A 23,003-nucleotide genomic window follows, 5' to 3' on the forward strand; every position below is an offset into this window, starting at 1 on the left:
GTTCTGAGCAGTCAACTTCACTGAAATCTCATTACTGGAGATGCCAGAAATAGCACCAGCAAAATGCCCTAAGAAAATTCAGGAAGTTTGTGTTGCCTCTTCCCCTTTCCTTCTAGACCAATTCAGCATAGGAACTACTAGGTGAGACAAATAAGCCAGCTGTCCAGAGGGTGGGGGGTGCTGCTGGTGTGAGGTGTTAGAGCTGGGGGGGTGGAGGCAGCTGATGCAGTCTGACAGACCGCCAGAGAGATAAGGAGGGCATCCATGGGGGCATCAGGAGAGATGAAGGCCTGGCTGTGGGGTGTTAGAGCCTCAGTGGGCTGCAGGAAGAAGGGGGAAAGAGTGGCGATGGAGAGTTGGTTACATACACAGAGGTTAATCAAATAAATATATTAAGGATAATGGGAGCCTGGTTTCTCATTCCTGAAAGAGTTACAAATTGGAAAGGGAGAATACTAGAATGAACTCTGTGGGCTTGACTGGAACTGAAGATAATAGAGTCAACTCATAATTTTTAAGATAGATAAATGATAGCTAAGTAGATAGAGGAATACAGGTGCATATGTGTAAACGCATTTATACGTGCTTGTCCACTGAAAGGGGCTGGGAGACTGACCCTGGACAAAAGCAATAAGCATCACCTAGAACCCAAACCTTAATTTCTACAAACCATTCTTTACTAAATCAGGCCCCTTGGGGAAATGATTGACTTTAGGACTAGGGCGGGAAAAGAACAAGATGAGTCTTTTTGTTCCCAAAAGTACAAAAGTGTTTAAAACATGATGTGGACATGTCAAAAGAACACAGAAGCCACATTAACAGTACTCCATTGGCTAAATCAGAAACAGTTTAAGTATCAAAATAATTAGTGAATCATTTGAATAAAATGGGAAAATAGGTATCCATACTGATTTTAAAAAGTGAATAAATTGAGTTTGTCGTGAGAGATAGAGGAGTTACATAATCTCAAAACACCTCCCCTAAATAATTATGACTTAACAAGTGGAAAAGAATAACTTTAAGGCCCCACCTTAATCAGGTGATTAAGTGATGGAGGGTGAAGGTGGGGTGGGAAGAGGCACGGGACTGCTATTTACCATAAGAAATTGCAGTTTGATTTTTTTTTTTAATGATATAAATGTAAAACTGATAAAAATATTAAATTGGAAAACATTTGGTAAAAATTTTTGGCTGCTATTCTTAGGGCTTATTCACTGAAAGCTAGAAAAGAAACAACAAATTTTATGAATTAAGACTATTCTGGGGCGCCTGGGTGGCTCAGCCGGTTAAGCGTCCGACTTCGGCTCAGGTCATGATCTCGAGGTTCGTGAGTTCAAGCCCCGTGTCGGGCTCTGTGCTGACAGCTCAGAGCCTGGAGCCTGTCTCAGATTCTGTGTCTCCCTCTCTCTCTCTAACCCTCCCCCATTCATGCTCTGTCTCTGTCTCAAAAATAAATAAACGTTAAAAAAAATTATAAAAAAAAAAAAAGACTATTCTGTGGGGTGATGAGCATTGAGGGCACGTGTTAGGATGAGCATTGGGTTTATACGTAAGTGATGAATCACTAAATTCTACTCCTGAAATCATTATTACACTATTTGTTAACTTTTTTTAATTTTAAAAATTAAAAAAAGAAAGACTATTCTGTGATAACAAAGCACTTGAAACGAAGGGGGGGAAATCATATAATGGCTCTAAATACAAATCCTGATCCTTAGAGTTTCAAATGTTACCAATGTGACAAAAGCAATTCAAAAAGTTAGTGAATACTATTATTCGTCATTGTAGATAATAAAATACTGACATGTATGGAGTCTTCCTAAAGAGCAAGCATTGTTCCTCTTGCTTTATACACATTGTGACATTTAACTTTCAAAATTTCTTTGTGAGGTAGGTACACTTAATTTCCCCACTCTACCGATCAGAAAACTGAGGTACCTTAATTCTAACCCTGCTATTTAATGCCTTAGTCACTAAGGAGCCTTCTAATTCTGTTATGTGCTCAATGTTTGCGTGCCTCCAGAACTCATGTATTGAAGACTTAACTCCCAATGTGACAGTATGGGAGCATGCTGTAGCTCATCTGAACCTACAAATTAGGTTCCTGTTAGGTAGTGAGGCCTTTGGGAGGTAATTAGGTTTACATGAGGTCATGATGGGATTAGTGTCCTCCTAAGAAGTAGAGAGACTAGAATGTTCTCTCCCCCAACACATACACCTCCTTCCTCCTTCAGCCCCCTCAGCCTTATGAAGCCAGTGAGAAAGCATATATTTGTAAGCCAGGAAGAGCCCTCCCCAAGAACCAAATCACCCAGTATCTTGATCTTGAACTCCTCAGCCTCCAGAACTGTGAGAAATAAGTTGTTTAAACCACCCAGTCTATGGTTTTTGTTACAGAGCCTGAGTTGAGCAACATACCCCCACTCTGTCCAGACTTTCCCCATCCTAATCCATACACCAGCCTATCTCCCAAGTCAGCTTTCAAAGACCTTTATCCACATCACATTCATACTTAAAAAAGTGTGATGGTATGTTGCCTTAGGTTGGGTTTTAAACCCACCTGGGTATCCAAAGCTCTGTACCTTTGGACCCAATTACTATTACTAACTTTACTTCTCCCTACAGTTTTCAATGAAATGTTCCCTCTAGCCAAGTCCCCAAGCACATCCTATGCAACCCCTTCTCTCTGCCTCTATACATGCTCTCTGGCTGTTTCTGGAATGTCCTTCCCCCGTTCTCTCCAGAAATTTATTTTTCCCTTTTGAGACCCACTCTAAGTGTTTAATCTTCTGAAAATATTTCTCCGAATTTCTGTGCTCCCTTAACACTGGACTTACGGATCCATTTTGGAAAGCATTTATTTAGGACCAGTTTCAGCCAAAGACTCAAAATGCCCCAAAGGCAAGGACAGTATCTCCTTGTTTTTGTGTCCTCGACCCTAGTAGAGAGACTTGTAGTAAATGCTCATTAAACTAATGTTGAGGGAATGAATTGGATCTATGAATATACTCTTTCTAAATTTTGATAGCCATTAACTTTGGCTGCAGTAGTACTTTTAACAAGTTGAGGCTTATTTTAGAGATAAACTTGCTTATCCAATTTCCTAACATTGCACATTTCCTGCACTTCTACATCGAGTTCACTGATCTACTATCAAACTGAAGGATTGCTTGTCATTACATCTGCAGTGAGTCACTTGCCTGGGGAAAAGCACATGTCACACATTTACATTTTGCCCTTAAGGTAAAGGCACTTTTTTTGTTTTCAGAAAAGAGCAAGAGTCTTACAAACTAAAACAGTAAATCCAATGCTATGGTCAGTGATGAAAACCTAGTACCGCTTCTAAAAATGTACAATTTTTGGAGGCATGTTCCCGGTCTTGAGCTGGTTATTTGGGACTATTATTACTACTGATGAGTTGCAAATTCCAAAGTCCCACTCAGATGACTTGTGCAAACAGAGCCTGGAAAAAGCTCTTGGGCCAAGATGTTTCTTTGAGGTTTGTCAACTGCTAACAACATCACTGGTGACCTTAAAACTTCCACTAAAAGAGGAGGCTCAACATTTGTATGAAAGGCCACTCAGGGGGAGGGCAGTGAGAGTGATGGCCTTTAAAGGACACATCACTTAGGAGGCACCTACGATATTCTAGATGGCCTTCCTCAATGGAAGGAGACAGAAACAGTTCTTTCAAGGTCCCTGCTGTAGCATGATTTGAAGTATAGACTGCTATATTTGAGACACACATGCACATGCACACACATACACATATATTTCCAGTTTCTGTGTTTACCAGCATGATGTAGCTCATTTGAACCTAGAAATTAGGTTCTTTTCTGGGCAGCAGTCGTATAAAAGAGCACTAAACTAGACATCAGGAACTTGGAGTAAATAATCATAGCAAATAATAACAAAGCAACGAACAGCATGTGCCACAAATTGCTCTAATGATTTACACACAGTAAATGAATTAGTCCTCTTAACAAACCTAAGAGGTGGGTACTATTACTTTACAGATGGGAAATTGAGGCACAAGACTAAGTTGACCACATCATGAGGTTCTAAGTGGTAAAGCTGGGCCTTGAGACTAGACATTCTGGTTAACAGGGTCTGGGCTCAGCTGTTAGCTCCAACATTTAGTAATTTCTAGTATCTATGTACAAAGTGTCCTTATCTTATATCCTTTTGTGATTCTTCCCATTTGTTTGGGTTTTTAAGCATCAGCAGATCTGCCTTGCAAATAACCCTCACGCTAAGGAGTATGAAAGGAGATAGTATACATCCAATTAGTTGTGTGATATTAATTAAATGGGCCAGATCATAGATGATCTTTTAGCTTAAATACTAGGAGACAACTAATAAAAGATGCTATTTCTTCAGCCAGCATTCACATTCCTATTCATAAACCTATCCCTAGGTCATAAAAACTCCCATTTTGTAACAGACACATACACAGGCATCTCCTACAATTCAGTGATCTACACCTCATCACATCCTGCATTCCCTTTAATCCAACAGTGAAAAATGCTTCTCTTAAAAAACCGGAAAGTAGAACCATGTTGAAATCACTGTAGCTTTCACCCCTCTGGTACTCCAAAGTGTCTTCTGTTTGGAAAAGCTCGGGAAGCACTATTCGGTTCGGTCATAATTCTTGCAATATTACATCACTTTCATACTAACAATCAACACAAATAAATGTTCAGAACTTAAACCAAGTGAGAGCAGTGGAGTGCGCTGAGTGAGATAGGCCCCCAGGAGGTTTGCAGTGCTTGAGTATCTAGCAACCTGATCTCAGCAAAAATGTCTGGTAAACTTGATTTGTCTTATCATTTCACAGCTCCACTGCCACCAAGATTAAACTTCAGGATTTCATTTCTTTACTCAGAGTGGGAACGTATTCAACTGTAGCTGCTTCTCTGCCTGCAAGTTTTATGGTGGCAGTGAACTAGAGTATATTGTGTTATTAAACCCTAACCAGGCAGTAAATTACAGAGAGAAAAACAAAAGCAAATTCTGCTGAGGAGGATGGTTTTTGTTTTTTAAGTGAACGACGGACTCTACCTTACTCTGAATGAGCAAATTGTGAAACATTTCTTAGGGATTTGTCATCATACTTCATCTTTATTTTGTCTTTAGTTTAGCAGTGGAAGCAGTATTTAAAAGAAAGTTGCTACATGGGGGAAGGTCAGCTGAGAGAACACTGGTGCCCTAGCAGTTGTGACAGTTACCAAGTAAACCCTGTTTCAATAACTCTTAGGACTGTGCTTTTAAATCCATGGATAAATATGCAGAGGAGGAGAATGAAACCCAAATATTTCAACCTTTTCAGCTTTCCTGAAACTGCTGAGTATAGGTAGCAGTATCTTTTGCTCATGGATTTCAGATTTTTCAGGGGGAAGTGATGAGGAAAGGAGGAGACAGAGCAATGCCATAAAATAGACAAAAACCATTCTTTGCCTAAGTTGCGTAAAGACCATGGGGAGCAGAAGGGAGAATGGTAGCTCCCTGGAAGGCTGAGAGTGTTGGCCTCCCATGAAACCTATTTCTGTGAGTTTTTTCAACCCACTTCCACCCCCAAAGTTGGAACAGAACTTGGGAGATGAAGAGCAAGGCATCTTTGCACCAAATAGGGAAGCACAAAACTCAGTAGCTCTATGCTTCCTTCAACAGTCCCTGCTTCCTTCGATAATGAACACAATCACCAAAATATCCTTATGAAACACTCGTGTGTATTACACTATAAAATCAAACAAAAAGAACCCATACGTGGTATGTTCCCCACCTATCCGTGCCCCCCATTCCCATTACTCAAAACAACATTGAGGGAATAAAACTGAAGCGACAGGTTCTAAGAAGTTACTGTCCTCATTCCCACAAAACTTCCAAAGTTCCATTGTAGCAATTTTGAGAACGCAGAATTGCTGTTCAAGGTCAAAACTGCCTTAAGGAACCTCCCTTTTTAACAAGTCCTCAGACTGTGAAGAATTGGAGGGATGAAACTTTATTATACCCTTTTTCTTTTAAAAAGGGTCCCATTAAAATGTTTCCCCAAATTAATATAACCATAAAAGTCTTAAGTATTATATGGTTTCTTTAGAAACAGATTCTCTTTCACCCTCTGTAGAGAGAGTTAAGGAATCTGTTTGCATCACAAATGACCATTAGCAAAAGAAATTTCATCAGAAGATAGGGGACTCTTACTGGAAATTGAAGAATTAAGAAATGTATAAAGGTCTATGAGTTTCAAAGATGATTCACCTTTAATTTTGCTGAGAAAACTAATTAGCTCTTCCTCAGGAGCGTTCTGTAAAACAGGGCTTTTTCAAGGATCTTTGAAAAAAGAAAAGGAGCAAAGAAGAAACCAGTATACGAGGGTGGTGAGGACAGAAATTATGCTCCTTAATAAAAATATTAAAGGACAGTCTTCTCACCACAACAAACAGAACCATGTGGTCAAAAGAGTTATGTGTCGGAATTGCAAACAGCTGAGTGCCTGAAAGAAACAAATAGGGTCGGTGGAAATACGCGCTTGCTCCCAAACGTTCTCAGGCCATCTCTTCAAACCTCTGCAAGGAACGTTAGGGATTCTTCATTTTGGCCGACATACTTAGAAGAAGTCTGAGGATATTTCCAGGGAGCCCATCCACCACTTCTGGAGACACTCCTCAGGTGCACCTTTTCTGTGAAATTCGTCTCAACTCTGCAGGCAGAGGGCAGGGGCTCCTCTCCTAGGTTCACAGAGCCCTTTTACTACCACTACCATTTTGGCACGCGTCATAACCACACTGTTATTTCTTTACATGTCCATGACCACCAGATGATAAGGTAAGAATGAGTACTTATGTCTATTTGTGTGTGTTAAGATCCCTTGTGCTTATTAGCAAAGCCTGACTCGATAAATGGATGTTAATTAATTGATTGCTCAGTTAAATGACAAATAATGTGAAAAAGAAGGCCCAGACTTATAAATTGGCTATCCAGATGACACACCTACTTTGTGTCAAATTAAATCTTCTCAATGGTCTTAAATTTTTTGCACACATATTCTAGCAAAGGAATTTATTATAACAAGAAAAATTCCAAAATAAAGCTGGCAAAACTTTAGCTCATAACCCAAATGTGTGCCTCAAACTAGCTATCTTCTTTTAAAATATTTAAACAATGACACTGTGCTAGACACTATGGAGAACATTTGAAGTTTTAGAGCAAATGTCAGAAACAATTCTGTTCAATTTTTCAACATAATTGTACCTCGCTTTGTCTGTGGGCCTAGTGTTGTGCTGGGAACAAGGACGTGTGGGGCAGATCCTGGCTTCCAAGGAGCTTGCCATCTAGTAGACGCTTAATGGAAAACCTATGGATTCCTTTTTTTTTTTTTTTAATAAATACAAGTTTTTTTCCAAGAAAAAATTTTCCACAGAAAAATAATATATGTCATTTTAGAAGAAAATTTAAAGGTCACCTGGGTGGCTCAGTTGGTTAAGCATGTGACTCTTGATTTTTGCTCAGGTCATGATCCCAGGGTTGTGGGATGGGGCTGCACATTAGGTTCTGCACTGACAGTGCGGAGCCTGCTTGGGATTCTCCCTCCCCCTCTCTTTGTGCCCCTCCCCTTCGCATGCTCTCTTGCTCTCAAAATAAATAAACAAATATTAAAACAAATTTTTTTAAAGGAAGCACCTGAAGAAAAAGATACACTAAAAGGGGAGAACTGCATCCACTCTAAGTTCAGGTAGGCTCCTGGGGTGACTGACCTACTGCTCCCAGCCAACCTGGCTTTTCTCAGGCTCCTCACTGCACTCTGCAAGGGGTGGTGGGTTGGTGGTGTCTTTGGCATTCTTTCTTAACCCATCATGGGCCGTATCTCCTGAGGGACACGCCATCCCTTCAGTGCTCTGTATTCTGAGGGGGGAAAAGCAGCACAGTAACAAAGTGGAGGGAAAGAAGGGCCTAGAAAGTCAGCTCTAACTCCAGCCTCCTGCTCCACCATTTCCACATGCATCGTGCAATTCCTCTGCCTCACCCTGTCTCTTTCCCTGGCATTTGCTTTCTCTTCCAGAAATGGCTGGAAACCCTTCCACGGCCAAGATCAGGACCAACTTCATGGAAACGCAACCTGAGCAGTCACACAGGCTCTACACTGAGAAGGGCCTCACGCTTGCTTTATCCTCTGCTGTTGCCACCTTGAAATTCATCATCATTCTTTATCGAAAGACCCCTCATTTTCATTTTGTGCTGGGTCCCACAGATTATATTCTTGTTAACTTACTCTTTTAAAAATCTAGGCATTAGGACCACACAGGTTCCATGTCAGTACAATGCCTTAGCTCTTTGTATACCATCCCAAGGCATAGTCACAGCAGAGTATTAAGTTTAAATAGTGGTGTATACCATCCAAAGGCATTATCACAACAGAGTATTGAGTTTAAATAGTGATTGACCTTCAAGTCTACTGTCCTTCCTCGGGGAGGTAAGGAACAGGGGAAAAGGATTTCTTTAGATTCCCTCACAGGTTCAAGGGAGCAACAATTTCCAAACAATGCCAGCCACGAAGGTTGGTCTCATCGGTCACTGTCTACTGACACACTGGCACAGTCCAAACTGTCTCTGGAATGTATCAAACATCCCCTCCTGAGTAAACAGACCAGAGCTAATTGGACAAAAGTGACTGAGGAATAATTATGTTATGATACTTACACAATTAATAGCTTATTACAGTAGGTCTCAAAATGTGGTGCCTGAACCTGCTGCATCAGCATCACCTGGGAATTTGTTAGAAATATACAATCTCAGATATACTGCATCAAAGTCAGGGGGTGGGGCCCAGCAATCTGAGTTTTAACAATCTATGCAGATGATCCTGATGGCATTGAGAACCACTGGCTTATCAGAAATGGAGGAAACATTATCTTCTGGTTGCATCAATTGTAAGAAATGTTTTCCACCATTCAATTAAGAAGAAAGTTACACATCTTCATTCATTCATTCATTCACTTCAGTCATAAATGCTTTATGCATATGCTAAATACATTCACGTGTGTGTGTGTGTGTGTGTGTGTGTACGTGTGTGTGTATGTTTAAGCTCTTCAAGTGAGTCAGGCACTGCAATGGATAGAAGGATAATGGTTTGTGCTATAAAAGGGCTTATAATCCAATGCAAGAGAAGACAAGAGGCAAATTCATAAACAGAATGCTCTGCCCAGGATGCCAGATGAGAAGGATGAGAAAGTGCAGCGTGCATTTGGCCAAGGGAGAGATGACATAGAGCTTGTCAGAGCAAAGTTAGAGAACACTTAATGAATGCACAGTGCAGCTAGAATTTTGATGTGTAGTAAGTGGGAAGAGAATCTTCCAGGCACAGGAGAAGCATAATGGCATGACATGGAAAAGAACGGAGTATGTTACCAGATGAGCACATAATTCTGTGTGTTAGGAGTGCAGCTTCTATGAAAAGAATAAATCTGAGAATAAGTCAGAATAGTGTGAGAACTACTTTTGGAGGGAGGGCCTTGAATTTGAGGCAGAGTTCTTCTGTCTTCTCATGAGACTGCGAACAGAGGTGTGAGGACTGTAGGGAGGCAGGTAGCACAACCTTCTCAAATTCTTGCTCCTCTGGCCACATCTCCATTGTGGGATCCCAGTGCAAAGCAGGTAAGCTTGAGAAGAAAAGCCACAAAAACCAGATAAAGGGGCCAGTTAGATGTCCGAGGCTGGATATTCTCCTTGCATGCTTTTGGCTTTGATAATCTTGCTTGCCTCCCTTGTCCACCAACTGCCCGGATAGCATCGCTGATAAGCGCCCTCTCCCCTTTTTCTTTTGTCTCTCAAACCCCTACCGTCCCAGCCATAAAAGGAGGCCAATGCCAGGGTTCGGGGCTCAGCCTTTGGAGGTGACTCTGCTGGGCCAGCACCGGTGTGCAATAAACAGTCTTTTCCTGATTCCCCAATTGCGTGTGGCTTGTCTCTTCCTGGGCTCTGAGTATTTGCTGTAACAAGCTCTCTGAGACTCTATTTTACTGAAGAGAAAAACATATTTGTCCTTTTATTTCACAGGTATAATGAGATGGGAAGAAACAGGTCTAGAACCATTTGGAGACAAAGCTGTTTTGCCAGGACCACCCCTGGGAAACTAGATTTCTTCATGGCTGTAGTCAGCCAGTGCACAGGACATTGTTTGAAAATTGCTTTTTTATTCTTTCACGTCAGAATCGTTCGTGAGAATGGTTTGGGGCTCTTTCTTTCTTTCTTTCTTTCTTTCTTCTTTTTTTTAAGTTAAGAGTAATTTGTAGTTTGGACAGTTTCCTGAGCGAGGCTATGTTTAAGCTTCCGCTTTTAGATACCAGACTTCCAGCTCATCTCTCCCCACCCTCCTGTCCTGCAGCCACAGGCCTTTTTAAATCCAGGAGCAAGAGACATCCAAGACAACATGATGGGCCCTGGGGCAAGGGAGGACTACCATTTGTTAACCACCTTTCTAGCTGTTTCTGCCAGTTTCACATGCTCACTCTTCCCAACTTTCCTAAAGCGAGACAAAGAAATGGGGGCAAGTAAATTACAAAAAGCTGAACAGTCAATTAAAAAATATGTATGTACTTGGAAAAAATACATCTCTATTGAATGCTAGTTCCTAAGGGCCAAGACCATCTATGGTTAATTCTATATAGCACTTAAATGATATAAAGTAATTTGATGCTTTGAGATCCTCATTTAAGAAGTAATACAAAAATAGCTAGGGAAATGTAAATTACTGCTACTTCTACGGACAGCAAGTTGGCAATGCCCATCAAAACCTAAAATACATGTACAAAGTGAGCTGAAAGTTATACTTCTAAGGGCTCTATCTTACAGATAAACTCAAATAGGCAAACTGGTTCTGTACTAGGTTATACTGTTCATACTAATAATATTTTAAAAGATTAGAAACAACCAAAAGGACCATGAAGAAAGAAGTGGTTAAATAAAGTATAGCCCTAAAATACTTGGCAACTGGAACAAAGAATAGGGAAGCACTCTAGTACTGATATGGAGAAAGCTCTAATATATACCATTTCTGACAAAAGGGGAGGCAGCACAATGTGATGGGTATGTTACCATAAAAAATCAGAAGAAAGAGTTTATATATACTTGTTTGCTTATACAAAAAAAAAAAAATACCCAAAAATATAACACAAAAGAATCATAGTATTGGCAACTTCTAAGGGAAAGGAACTGGGGACTAGAAGAGTTTTCATTCTATACTTTTTGTTCCTTTTACATTTAGAGCTGTATGGATGTATTATCAATTTTTTTTTTTTTTAATTTTTAAAAATTGTGTTTTAGAGAGACAGAGAGCATGAGCAGTGGAGAGGAGCAAAGGAAGAGAGGTGGAGAGAGAGAAAGAATCTTAAGCAGGCTCCACACCCAGTGCAGATCCCTACACAGGGCTCAATCCCATGACCCTAGCTAGGATCATGACCTGAGCCAAAATCAAGAGTTGAATGCTCAACTGACTTAGCCACTCAGGCACCCCATTTATTATAAATTTTTTAAGTTTATTTATTCATTTTGAGAGAGATAGCATGAATGGGGGAGGTGCAGAGAGAGAGGGAGAAAGAGAATCTCAAGTAGGCTCCACATTGTCAGCACAGAGCCTGATGTGGGCTCGATCTCACAAACCGTGAGATCATGAGCTGAGCTGAAATCAAGAGTTGGATGCTTAGTTAACTGAGCCACCCAGGTGCCCTTATATTACCAACTTTCAAAAAGTTAAGTAAAATAAGAATTCTAAACAGGTTTAAAAAATAAGTAACTAAATTATTAGCCTGAAAAATAAAGCCAAAATTCCAATTTTTCTTAAAATAGTCATTCTAAAAGACTGTCAACTTTGAAGCTCTTTTTCTTAAAAGCTCAATGAAACTCCAGGGTGCCTGGGTGGTTCAGTCTGTTAAGCATCTGACTTTGGCTCTGGTCATGATCTCATGGTTTGTGGGTTTGAGCCCCATATCGGGCTCTGTACTGACAGCTCAGAGCCTGGAGCCTGCTTTGGATTCTGTGTCTCCCTCTCTGCCCTCCCCTGCATGCACTCTTCTAAAAAATAAACAAACATTAAAAAAAAAAAAAAACTCAATGAAACTCCACTCTAAAAAAATAAAAAGTGTTTTTGTTTGTTTGTTTTTTATACTGCTAAGAAAAACAGAATGAATCCAACTAGCCTTCTTTATCCTTAATCCACAGACACAAAACCAAAGAGATGAGCCAAGGAGGAAAAGTCACAGGAATAGGGATCATGAAAAAGGAGGACAATTTGTGGAAATGTGAAACAAGAAGCTATGTTAAGTCAAGGGTTTATTTTGATGGCCCTGTTACAGAAAAAGATGTCATCAGACTTAGTACCCTATATACCACACAAAAATACACAAAATAATACACGATCCACAAAACAAACCAATAAAAAGTAACCAGTCACTTAATGAATGCAGTTTTGTAATGAAAGCACAGAGAAAGTTATTGCATGTGACCTCATAAAGAAACCACCACGCCATGAAATGAGTAACTGAGTCAACTATAGCCTTATCATAGTTAAAATAAGTTCACGTAGCTATTATTTATATCTTTAGATGTACGCAGAAGTCATAACAACAAAACATAATTATATAAAAGTCATTGTACAAGGGACCAAAACAATGGAATCCAGACAAACAGCCCTGCGAGGATCTGTTTAAGTTAAGGATGGATTTCAGATCATCTGAAAAAGGGAAGGACTGCATATTCTTCAAGCTGTCCTCCATAAATATTACTCTTCTCAGAGGGCTTTTGCTTCATACTGAGTGGCTGTGAATTTAATGTTATACTTGCTGACAAGTGCCTGGAGATATTCTCTGGTGCTGCTGTAGGACAGAATGATGGGTTTTAATCATCAGCAACGCCAGAACTGAATTAACATCCTTTAACAGAAGCTGAAGGCACTTCCAGCCCCATGTGGAAACAGAAGATTTAGCTACTATCCACAGAAGTGAGCCTATAAGACGGTTAAGATTCCCCTTAAAGAACATTTTAGGCCCATTTCAACATATGCATTAATGGTGGATGGAGGCTCAAAATGTGACCAAAGTTTAGTATTTTTATCTGTAAGAGATAAAGTTATGTATTATCAAAAGTCCATCTTAGTCATTTTTTAAAGCCAGAAAAGCACCCAGAGGACATTGAAATTTGACCAAATGGCTTCATGGTAAAGACCAAAAATAAACTGGTTGCAAAATGCATGTCTTGATAACTCAGTTGACTTGCAGTACATGGGTGTAAGCAAAAAAACCAAAAACCAAACAACAACAACAACAACAAAAAAAAACAGTTAAATGTTAAAGGATGCTTAAATAAGAAAGCTGATTTGGCTTTATTTTATCTGAAGTTATTCTTTCTGGCAGTGGATCAGTTAGAATAACTGATTCAGCCTCACTTAACAGAACAATCAAAATAACAGTGGCTGAAACAAGAAAATTTTATTTCTCTCTCACATGAGAGAAATCTAAAGCTAAACAATTTGGGGCTGGTACAGAAGCTCCATCATCATCAGGCTCCAAAATTCTCCTCTTTCCTCAACATCTTAGCCATCTTAGGGAGGCTTCCATCTTCAAGGGCACCTGCAGAATCCAAGATAGCCACAGCTTCTGCCAACATGCCCAAATATGAAGAGGGAGAAGGAGAAGGACACAACTCCACTGCATGTGAGGAAAGAGAATGAAAAACAAAATCTTCTTCCAGTCCAGAAATCCTCTCCACGAAGGCAGTAGAAAAAGAAAACAATTTTATTATTGAATAAGCATTAAACTGGAATGTGATACACATTACAGGGAACCTGATAGGAGACTGCAGAGGCAGAGAGAAATTCCACCCTTCAGCCACATAGGCAGATACAACTCATTATGCACACATTCTCAAGATAAACAATAACTAGTCCCTAAGCCATCAGACTTGACAGCAACGTTCTATTTCACATAGTTCATCCTACATTTACCTGGCAACTGAAGTGCTAATCTGTGTTAGTTAACTGACAAAGGAAAAACAGACTTCTCATATTTTTGTGATCGGAGGTAGTTTTACAACTGGGAGCCAGGTCAGCTCCAGTTAGGCTCCTACCCTTCTGCTGAAACTTGGAAATAGGGTGCTATCTTCCTTGGATGTTTACGTGGAAAAGAGATGGTTCCTGAGTTCTTGAGAAAGGCATTCCCCGAGTTGAAAAGCTGACAACAGGCCTATCCAGTTTTCACAAGAATTTATATACAGTTCAAAGAGAAAAGAAAGCATTTCCAATTAGAAGTTTCTAAAGGAAATGCTTTAAGAAAAAGAAGGGGAGGAAAACCTCTTCCCTTATTTTCAACGGGAAGAATTAAACCTCTTACTTTTAATCTGTATTTGTCCTTATGCGTGTCAATAACTTTGAAGGGATGATCTCATTTACAATACCAACAAAAACTGCAGAACACCTAGGAATTATCTTAAGAAATAAAAACTAAAAGTAGAAAAATGTAAAACCCTCTGAAGAACACAAAAGAACTGATCAAAAGGAAAGGCATACTTTTAATATGAGAAAAACTCAACATCATATAAATAACATTTATCTGTAAGTTTTTTTATTCTTTTAATACAATAAATAATGACCTTTTTTAAAACTAGATAAGATAATGCTGAAGTACATTTTTAAAAATAGGCAAAAACAGCCGGAAAACTGACAATGAAGAGCAATGTAGGAGGACTGGAACTTCTAGATATTGAAATACAAAGCTTTAACAGTTAGAATACTGTTATCTGGCCCATGAATAAACAGACCAAGTCACAGAATAAAATGTCTAAAAAACAGATAAAAATACATAATAGGATTAAGGATAGCAATTTAGATCAGTAGAGGAAAAGATAAGCTATTTAATATGTGCTGTTGGGACAAGTGGGTAGGCATCTAGGGGAAAATTAACATAGAACTCAAATTTCACAGTGAACATCAGAAAAAATTCTTAACGAATCAAAAAATGAAGTAAAAAAATAAAGCTATAAATGTACTAGAAGAAAACAAGGAAAGATCTTTCTGACAATGACTCCAACCTCCAGAAGTCTTAAAAGAAAAAAGATTGATAAATTCAAGCACATAATCAAAAGTTCTGTGTGATAAAACAAACCAGAGAATCAAAAACAAAAAGCCCATAAGCGAAGTTAAGACAAATGACAAATTGGTAAGTATATTTGCAATGTACTGTGGACAAAGACCTAATATTCCTAAAATATAAAGTGTGTTTCAGCAAACAAGAAAAAAAGCAATACAAATGGATAAAGGATATAAATAGATAATTCACCAAAAAGGAAACATAAGTGGGCCTCAAATATATGAAAATCATGTGTAATATCCCTCGTAATATAAGGAATACAGATTAAAACTGTCCGTGTTATCTGTTGGATGGATTTAACAAACTAAAAGTTTGATAATACACAGTGTTGAAAATACACTGTGGAAAAATTGGCACTCTCATAAATTGGTGGGGCTATAACTTGGTACAACCCCTCATGGATGTAATTGGACAACATCTCCAAGAACACCAAATTCATAATATACTCTTGGAATCAACAACGCCAATTCTAACATTTTATTCTACAGAAATACTTGCACATATGTAAAGTGGTAGATGTACACAGTTACTCACAGATGTATTTTTTGTAACAGCATAAAACTGAAAACAATCCAACATAATATAATGCAGCTATAAAAAGAAAGAGGAAGCTACTCATGTACTCTTATATAATTATCTGCCAAATATATTAATAAATATGAATAAAAAGATGTAGAACAATTTGTACAGTATGCTGCCTGCCATTTATGTAAAAAGGGGCAGAGAATAACATTTGTATTTATTTATGTATTATAAAGTTAATTCTCATTTGTCTCCTTCCCAATCTCCCCCATTAAAATGCAATGAAAATTTCAGGATAAAAAAAAAAAAAAGAAAATTTCAGGATTAATGAAATAAATGTGGTTATCTTTATGGAAGGAGGGTAAACAAGAGAAGGAAAATCAGGAAAGGGAAACCAAGGGAGGATTGGGTGGGAAGGAGCCTTCTCAGTGTACAGAATTTCATAGGTATTTTTAATCAACAGATCTGTTATTATTTTTAAAATAACAATTGGGGCACCTGGATGGCTCAGTCGGTTAAGAGTCCGACTTTGTCTTGGGTCATGATCTCACGGTTTGTGAGTTCGAGGCCCGCATCAGGCTCTGCACTGGCAGCTCGGAGCCTGGAGCCTGCTTCGAATTCTGTGTGTCCCTCTCTCTCTGCCCTTCCCCTGCTCATGCTCTGTCTCTCTCTGTCTCTCAATAACAAATAAACGTTAAAATTAAAAAAATAAATAAATAAAATAACAATTAATGGGGCACTTGGGTGGCTCAGTCAGTTAAGCATCCAGCTCTTAATTTTGTCTCAGGTCATGATCTCATGGTTCATGGGTTCTAGCCCTGCATTGAGCTCGGTTCTGATAATGGAAAGCCTGCTTGGGATTCTCTCTCTCCCTCTCACTCTGTCCCTCCCTCTCTGTTTCTCTCTCTCTCTCTCTCTCTCTCTCTCTCAAAATAAATGAACTTTTCAAAAAAATTAATAAATTTTTAAACATGATCTCTATTAAGCACATGTAAATTAGGCCATAATTAAGTCTGCTTTTAGAGTCAAAGCTAAAAAAAAGCAAATTAAAATCATAAATGTATTTTTCTAAAACATTTCTATACCTAATTGTTTTGATGGCCAGTAGTAGAAGCCCTATGTCTAAAGCCTATTTATTGAATGCTTCTCTGGGAAGCTCAGACTTGCAGTTCATCAGGAAGGGAACAGGCATGTAATTTAGATGATATTTCCATTTAGTTAACATATTTATAATTTAGTAAAAGGGCTGCCCTTTTACCAAATGCAATAAATTACTTTCTCAATTCAGCCAGATGGAATCACATTGGTAAAACTGATTTAAAAAAGAAAAAAAAATTAATTGGCTAGGATTTGATAGCTACCATTTATAGTCTTCCCAGGGTAATTTCTTTGAGATTTTTAAATTATGTATAAAATAGAAGGGAGCATATATGAGACCCTGTTGGAAAGCCCTCAACATCTACAAAGTTATGGCAATTGACCTAATTATTATATTTGGTTAAAGAGAGCCTTCTAAGAATTGAATTTGCACAGCCTCACTCACATAATTTGTAATTCAGGTAAGTATTTCACCGAATTTGTTCAGATTACTAAATCTAATCGTCTTTCCACATTAATGTTTTTATACCTGAGTTTTTGTTTTCTGAATCAATGCAAAGCTTTATATGAAAAATATGAATGTAGTAGGATGCCTATGCCTGGGACAAACAGGTTGATGTGGTTTGAAAATAAATTAGAGAAAGTTATGAAAAAGGAAATTATCTCTGTTTTAGGAAGTTTTGGTCTTCCTTAGTTAGTAAATCCCTCAAGGGCTACAGACCCACATAGGGTGAGTGAAGGACTCCACAGAATGAAAAAGTAGTTTTTCTTTTCCAAACAAGATTTTATTGTTTGAGGAAAAGGCAGATAGCAAAGCTGTCACTTGGTGGGGTAGGGTGGGGAAGGATAAATCTTTTTACATAAAGAATCCAGAGTCAGGATGCCCGGGTGGCTCAGTAGATTGAGCGGCTGACTCTCGGTTTGCTTAGGTCATCATCTCATGGTTTCATGAGTTCAAGCCCCACATTGGGCTCTGTGCTGACAGTGCGGAGCCTGCTTGGGATTCTCTGTGTCCCCCCCCCCCCCCCACCCCTCTCCTACTCGTGCTGTCTCTGTCTCTCTCAAAATAAATAAATAAACTTAAAAAAAAAATCCAGAGTCTTCTAGGAGAGAAGGTATCCATTGTCGAACTCTGCTCACAGAGCCCTGAAAGTGGAAAAACTGGGTGAACCAGGGTGGCCTTGGAGACTGTTACCTGGAAAGGAGAGTCAGTCTGACTGAGGACCTGAGGTGAAGCACCAGAAGTTTGTTAGAGGAGGAAGTGCTAGTTTGAGCACAGTGTGCAACTAGCAAACCCAGCCTCAGCAGTTAACAAGCACTTAAGCCTGTGAGTACCACCAAGAAAACCGTGCCAACCAACTGTATCATCAGTATCAGATGCTATTTGCAAAGTCTCTTGTTTGCAAATATGGTCAACCTGGCTGCAGTCCTTCAACCAATTGGGTGGGTCCTTAAAAAAGAGGTTCTAGGCTTCTATTGATAGGCAAGTGGGTGCTGAAGACACTAATTGAATAAGAGGATGTAGCCATCTGCTTCTAGTTTTGAGGTAGTGATGTGAGTTTGGAAACATCCTAGTTGAACTTGTGAAATTTTGTTTATCACATCAGCTCACTAACATCAGCTCACTCAGCTCACTGTGCTTCTTTGTTTCCCAGGTAGTGACAAAGGGTCAAACTCAAAGGGCTTCAGGTATGAGCCTGGTAAAACAATTGTGTCATAGAATAAACAAGGCAAACTGGAGGGTGCATCTCCCTGCCAGGAAATCAAAATTCATTGCTTTTTAAAAATCTGAGCTAATTGGGGCGCCTGGGTGGCTCAGTCAGTTAAGCGGCCCACTTTGGCTCAGGTCATGATCTCGCGGTCTGTGAGTTCGAGCCCCGCGTCGGGCTCTGTGCTGACAGCTCAGAGCCTGGAGCCTGTTTCGGATTCTGTGTCTCCCTCTCTCTGACCCTCCCCCGTTCATGCTCTGTCTCTCTCGTCTCAAAAATAAATAAACGTTAAAAAAAAAACATTAAAAAAAAAATCTGAGCTAATTAAACCAAAGGAAAAGATTATATATATCATAAGCCTATAGGCTGAATTCAGCATCTCAACTAATACTTTGATACTCTACAATTCACTATACCTAGAGCCCATTTTAATTTACTCAAATCTCTTTCTGCTCCCCTAAGGTCACTTTAGAAGACTTTTAAAGAGTCCTATACATTAAGCCACAATTCAGCTCCAAGCTCTAGGTCCTAAAGACCCAGAGGTGACAAAGGCAAGTCCATTCCTCAAGGAACTCCCACAGGTTGGTATTGTGAACACCATTTGTTCAGTTTCCTGTCTCCTCCAATCATCAGGAATACTTCTCTGTAACATCATTGGATAAACCTAATTTTACCTTTTTTAAAGCCAGGTTTTTGTGTATATTTATAGGACTCATTTCTTGTATTGTAAAATATTAGAAACCCATTCATATCATTGCCTGCTCTTGTCTACACACATCCTACCCCTTTTGTCTTCCTGTCTCTAAGCCCCTGGACACCCACAAACCCAGATTTCAACTGATCTCTGCGGGCCTGGAACTCTGGCTAATGTTCTTGGATCTTTTTCTTTGTGAGTCTCTTAAAATGGACCTGAATCTTTGGATATCAAACCCATTAAACCCATACCTAGTCTCCTGGACTCTGAACCCTGCCTTCTCTGTAGTGTTAAAAAACAAAACTCAACTGAGTACATTTAAAGATCAAATTAATGTTATCAAATGATTCTTGAATGGGGTGGCGTCACATTTTAGCAGATAGGGAGTTCCAAGGAGCTGGGTGTTCATCCTGGTTCTTCTCAGCTTGTCCCAACCGCTTTTTATTCATAATTTGCCTGATACTTTTGAAAGTATCTTTCTATAAAGTTGCCTTTAGAAAGGCAAAAATTTAGATTGCAAAAATAGAATAGTAAAAGATGTAACTCATACACTAGAGACTTCATTTTTTGAGAAAACTTAATTTCCACCATCCATTAAAACCGGTAATGCATCAATAGGAAGATTTTGGCTGCAGAAAAAAAGACCTTCCTATATCTGGCTTATTTGTCCCAGTCTGCTTCCCTATTTATAGTCCTCAAATTATCTGTCTTTCTTTCATCAAAGAAAATATCCATATGATTATACAATTATGTGATAGACCATTTGGGGCCACTTAATCACTTAATTCCTTTCTGAAAAGCTGTTCGCACTTTACTCTAAAGATTTATTTCCTGGATGGTTTCCACTGCAAGTTTTTAATTGTAATTAATGAAATCCATCGCCAGTCTTGAAGCCACAGAACTTTTCTAACCTGTACATTCAATTTCAACAACACAACAACTTATTTTCTTTGTCACCCATTTATTTCTCACTAACCCCCAAAGGACAGCAGTGAATAAGGTTCAATAGACAACATTTCCTTTAGGAAGAATTTCTAAAAAACATAAATAACCTAGAATTATTGTACACCTGAAACTAATATAACACTCTATATTAATGAATTGGAATTAAAATTTTTTTAAAATTAATAAAATACAAAAATACATTTTTATAAATAACCTAATAAAACACAGTATACTTCTAAATCTGCTTGGGTCCTCTGCACAAGACTCAGGTGTGGGTCTTTACAAGATGGTCAGTGAATTCCTGATAAGGAGAGTTAGTGAACACAGTCTGTTTCCAAAGGTCAGGGGTGAGATAGCTGTAGGTCTTGGAAATGGCATCAAAACTGGCATCAAAAGTTGCCAGGGTGGCAGTGCAGGCCCTGGCCAAGGTGTGGCAGTCATCCATACCAGCCATCATCAGTAGCTTCTTGGGTACAGGGGCTGAGATAATGCCAGTGCCTCTGGGGGCAGGGATGAGGTGCACCAGCATAGAGCCACAGGAGCGGTCACCTTTCATGGGACAGTGTGGGACTTGCCAATCTTGTTCCCCCAGTAGCCTCGTTGAACCGGGATGATGGAAAGCTTGGCCAGGACGATGGCCCCATGGATGGCAGCAGCTACCTCCTTGGAGCACTTAGCACCCAGACCGATGTGTCTATTGTAATCCCTGATGGCAACAAATGCCTTGAACCTGGTCCACTGGCCAGAATGGGTCTGCTTTTGCAGGGGCATAATCTTCAAAATCTCATCCTTGAGGGATGCCCCCAGGAAAAAGTCAATGATCTCGGATTCCTTGATGAGGATAGATCTCCTCCAAAGACTTGATCTTCATGTTCTTGACCAGGCGGCCAGCTTGGTGACTGGGATCCACTCCTCACCTTAGGCTTTGCCTCTACTAGCTCCGCGGCGAGGCCCCAACCCCGGCCCCGCCCCAACCCCACCCCCACCCCGGACCAGGCCACCTCCCCACCTGACTCCCACCCTGGCCTGCCCTGGCCCCAGATGCATCTTCGGAAGCCGCTGTGGCCTCCCATTCCAGGGCCCCACCGGTGTCATCCACCATTTGGTGTTTTCCCAGAGAAGAAGCTAAATCTGGTTTCTAATATACATTGAGTTTTAGGGGCAGGAGTGGTGAAAAATAAAAGTCAAAATTATTCCTAGTTACCTTGATTTCACAGGTTTCACATAGTTATCTTTTGGTGAAATTCTAGAATTACAATACTTTGTAAATGTGGGATGAAGGCCACACTCGGAGGTCAGTCTTCTGTACTTCGCCATTCACTTTTGACTTGATGGCTATACCACGCCTATAACAGTAGTCTATTTTGTTTCAAAACTGCTATATTTCTTAAAATCACCATTTATTTTGAAACTAAGTGAATATAAATAGTATAGGAATATGAATAGTGGCAGAAGTCCAGGCAATTAAATTTTCCCCAAATCACCCCCAAGTCAGTTGTTCAACATACTTTCTATGCAACAATTATCATGTGACGATTAGGTTCCAAGGCACAGGGGAGAACATATTCACCACGTGTGGAGGAATTCCACCATGTAATTCCTAAAGGGAAACACATTTAGAGTTCCCTTTGAGACTATACCAAGTACATTATATTCCCAGAATTGTGAAACTCAACTCTCCCCTGGCATCAAGAAGAGGAGTGACAAGATGGGTTAGTACTGGCAGTGGGGCTAGGAGGGCCGAGGTGGCAGGTCCGTGCAGGGCGGGGTATGACTGACCAGAGGATTTTGTCAAGTGGAGCAAGCAAGTCCCTGAAAATGGGGAAAGAAGGAACTTGACAGCAGCCACAAACCAGAAAGAGCACATGGAGGATGTTTCTAGAATGCATGTTCATAAGCAAGAGAATATATGCTTTATTTGACCTTAAGTACTTTTGATGAAATATCTGGGGACTTTTCTAAGAAGAAAACTGTAATTGCTTGTTATTGCCAGACACTGCCTGACAGCATTGGAATTTGCTTGGCTTTTTGTGGCTGCTACCCCAAACTGGTAACCATTCAGTCAAATATAAGCTAAAATTAAATTACTTTTCCTTCATTGTTTATGTATTTCTGCTGAATGGGGACATTTCAGCAATGATTTTATATTCATTAGGAGGATGGAATACCAGAGCAAGTCAATCAAAGTCATAATGAAAATACCAAGACATTCCTGTCTGTTTTTCCACAGTCTACTATGTTCAGTTGGAATAAAATACAGGATCTCTAGTGACATAACACTATATATAGATCTAAAGGCACTTTTTCTCTGACTGTGAATAGATACAGATGACAGAAAGTTGTGAGTTGTGTTCAGTAGCTTCCAAGGAACACACCTAGATGTCTCGCTACAAAAGCAAATTTTTTCAGAATTAAACTAAAGCTGTTTTTTAATAACTAAAAATCTGAAAACTGTTCTTCTAGAAATAATCAAGGAAAAATACATATGTTTCAAAGTGTTCATCAAACATATTTATCAAAGTGGAGGGTGGGGGAATATGTTATGTAGAGATACGTTAGAAGCTTAAACACAAAAGGGTTTAAAAGAGAAGAAATAGATCAGTGATTATGAGTCTTTTTGGAATTGCTACCTACCATCCACAATTACACTTTTTGTTTCATGATATATTTACATCCTCTAGAAGCACGCAACAGTTATTACAGTTAACTGTGTTTGGATATCAGTTTAAGAATGTAACTATGCATATGCAGGCATGTAACAAAACCAAGGTTGTTATCAGATATAGCAAGGACTTTCTGTGAGTAATCCCAGGCATGCTTGACTCTCTCCATTAGAATTATAACATGTTCAACTACATTATCCAGTTCCTCCTACTGAGAGCTCCTAAATGGACTCTCACT

At 39.5% G+C, this 23,003-nt stretch overlaps 1 pseudogene; it reads right to left on the reverse strand.

The window, feature by feature from the left end:
* Nucleotides 1-20,365: 20,365 nt before the first annotated feature.
* Nucleotides 20,366-21,197, reverse strand: LOC102969059 (annotated as a pseudogene).
* Between the last annotated feature and the right edge of the window lie 1,806 nt (nucleotides 21,198-23,003).

The sequence above is a fragment of the Panthera tigris genome, chromosome C2 (assembly GCF_018350195.1).
Source record: "Panthera tigris isolate Pti1 chromosome C2, P.tigris_Pti1_mat1.1, whole genome shotgun sequence".
NCBI classification, from domain to species: Eukaryota; Metazoa; Chordata; class Mammalia; order Carnivora; family Felidae; genus Panthera; species Panthera tigris.